Raw genomic sequence first — 3,428 nt, 5'->3', positions numbered from 1 at the left:
TATCTAGCTATCCATCCATCCATCCATCCATTCAATTCAATTCAATTCAATTCAATTCAATTCTGTTTGATATTCTCTCTGAATTTTCAAACCCCTTCACACAATTAGCACAACACTACACCAAAGTAGCACAACACCTCAGATAATTTGCAAAATGGAACACTTTTGTCAAAACTATACAATGTCTTATAAAACCCTTATTTTGTTGTCATAACAAACACAACCATCATATGGACTGATTCTGTTTGAATCAGTTAAACACTCCTGTGCTCAACCTAAAACACTTTTAGCATTTACACAGAAAGTGTGTAAAAATAAATTCACCAACACCACATGACACCAATTGTGCAGACTAATGAAAATATTTATTTCTTTTCATGTACTCAAGTCAGTCAATACTGAACATTTCAACAATCATTCATAACAAAAATTTTTCCAGTTTTCATACAGTATTACTGAACGTACCATTGTACTGTAAGCTTACAGTAATACTGTAACATAAATTACATATCCAGTTCAGTACCGAATAAAAAAATAAATAAAAACCTAAACATCTCTCCGCCTAGCTGGATCTGGCCACAGGGCCTCGTCAACATCACAGGCTATATTTTCATTTGCAAGGCAACGTGGGAAGAATCTTTTGGAGTGACGAATCCACCCTTGTATGGATGCTGCTTCAATTTGATCACATGCTTCCTCCATAGCTTGAATGAGGGCCATCCTGACATAGGGCCGGAGATCATAAACCTTCCACCGCAAATGCATACAAGTGTGTTTAGTGTTTTGCAAATCACTGTGTGTAATGTTTTGCAAAAAGTGTGAAGCTGACAATGTGCTTACAGTTGTGCAAATCTAGGCCGGTGTTTTGCTCCTTGAGTGTAAGGTTTTGCTAATTGTGGGAAAGTTTTAATTTTAGTGTGTAAGCAATTGAAAAAAACTGTAAAAAGGCAAACACAGGAAACACCAGAGCTTTGCTTTTGCATGCAGCATTGTATGAGGAATTGCAGTGGAGTCTGTCTACATCTCCTGACGTGCCAGTCAGTCAGCCCACAGATTCTCACATCACAACGAATATCTTCCCTTGCAATGCAACGTGGAATTGGAGTCAAGTGAACCATCTCACAACTTCATATATGTGGATGAGGCTGGCTTCAACCTGACCAAAAGCAGAATGCGTGGTTCATTTAATGACTTATACGATGAACTAATGACTAGATGTTTTGAGGGTAGGACTATTGCACAGAGAACTATATATTACATTTTGAGCAACACGACATTAGCAACGGATAATGTAGGAAACCGCAGACAGATGTACATAATCAATTGCACGAATGTACCAAAGCAATCGCAACTTGTTCAAAAGAATGAGAAACTGCTTTTATGATGTGCACAATTGACTAGATGATGTGGAGGTTGAACAAGTAGTTTTGAGAATTTCATTTCTGATCTGAGAAATGCACCAAAGCTAATAGAGATAAACTGTAATTTTGTATTTTCGCCTTTGTGCCTATATTTCTTTTCTATATTACAATGATTTTTTTTTGTCAGACCACTAGTAAAGTGTAACTGTGAATCCTATCCAGTCTCTTTCAATCAATATCCCACATACAATAATGTGTAAATTTGTACTTTTGAGAAAGATATATGGCATACATAAGAAGTGCAGCCTTCTGCATTTCAATACAGTAACTATCATCCAAACTGTTGCCATAGTTTACATAATGACAACATGACTAAGCATTTTGACTATCTTGTTTATATGAACAATGACACAAGGACTTTTCATTCTGATGGCACTGATATGTTCATTGACATAAATACTTACTTTTGAGAGATGAACTAAAGATTTTGAGTAAATTACAGGCTTTTGCAGGTAATCCACTGTGTGGTGCTGTTTGTACGAATTGTTTTGAGAAATGCACATACTTCATTGCAAATACTAAGGATGATTCGAGAAATGCACCAAAGCGACTGAGAAAAACTGTAATTAATTAATTAATTAATTTATTTTAAGATACGGAAGAGTGTATGCCACAGCAACAGACCCCTACCATCACTCAGTGGGACCCACCACCACTTATGGAATTGGAACAATGGTAAGTTACAATGTAAAATACCGCACATGGTGAATACAGTCAGTTGTAATTAAACACTTTCTTGACTGACTGATATAATGGAATGTCTGATTTATTCTATTTCTTTACAATCAGGCAAGTTTGTATCGTGGAGGCTACAACCGCTTTACTCCGTACTGAATGAAAACAGCTCTGTGACTCACGTCTGACAAATGAAGAGACTTCAACTGCTATCTGCTGAGGAACCATTTGATCTTGAGATTGTAAATACTGCTAATATTTATTGGGGAAAAATATGAATCTAGGCTGAAAATATAATTAATTATATTTAAGGACATTTATTTCATTCTTAATTTAAGAAAATACCCCACCCCAAAAAAAGAAAAGTACATACTTATCAGACAGTGTCTAGCTGATCGTGGTGCTGTTATGTACAGTACATACAGATACTTTCATAATAGTGGTGTGATATGGAAGTTATCATAAAGAAGTTATCAAAAGATATCATATAGTTATCGAGCCTCACAGGAAGATGATAGGCCTCACAAAGAGTCCCAAAACACTAATTTTATTACAACCTCTGGAATTGTTGCACTGCTGAATGATGATAAACAATAGACAAAGACAGATACCTCTAGTGGAACTTCCCCTAGACTGAGAAATAAAAAAATCTGAACCTGTCTAGTATGTATATAGGACTTGTCTGCGTGTTGGAGTGTCTTTGGAGTGTTCGAGTGTGTGTAATTTTTCTGCTGTCACAAGCAATACTGTGAGATACAGCAATGGCACTGAGGTGGGTGATATGTTCTCTCTCAATGTAATCTACCTCTGAGCTAAACATCTCTTTATTCTAATGCAAACTATTCATCAGCTTTCTTATGCAGCTATTTCAAAATCTTCATTTTTTTTTTTACAAAAAAATGTGGTACTTTCCTCTGATTTTCTCCTGTCATTTCCTGTTAAGTCATGCTGTTCAGTATCTGTCGTCCACTCATCTTTTTTTCTTTCTGTTTTTCTATCGTCATTAAAATGCTATTTTTACTTCAGTAATGCTACTTCTGTATTCTAATTCTGTCTTTATTCTTATCTTTTGCCACTTAAACTTCTTTCATGCTTATTTTAACTTGTGCTTTACCTCCCTTTACTGTTTGCTTTCAAATTCTTTATTTTTTCTTAACTATAGGCTATATGTGCATTCATTTCTGCTTAAAGGAACACTCCACTATTTTTGAAAATAGGCTCATTTTCCAACTCCCCTAGAGATAAACAGTTAACCGACGGAAAATTAAGAGTTGCGATTTTCTAGGCCGAGATGGCTAGGAACTATACTCTCATTCCGGCGTAATAATCAAG

The sequence above is a fragment of the Sinocyclocheilus rhinocerous genome, unplaced genomic scaffold (genome assembly GCF_001515625.1).
Source record: "Sinocyclocheilus rhinocerous isolate Xijiao unplaced genomic scaffold, SAMN03320098_v1.1 scaffold571, whole genome shotgun sequence".
Lineage (NCBI taxonomy): Eukaryota > Metazoa > Chordata > Actinopteri > Cypriniformes > Cyprinidae > Sinocyclocheilus > Sinocyclocheilus rhinocerous.
This window is presented reverse-complemented; position numbering follows the sequence as displayed.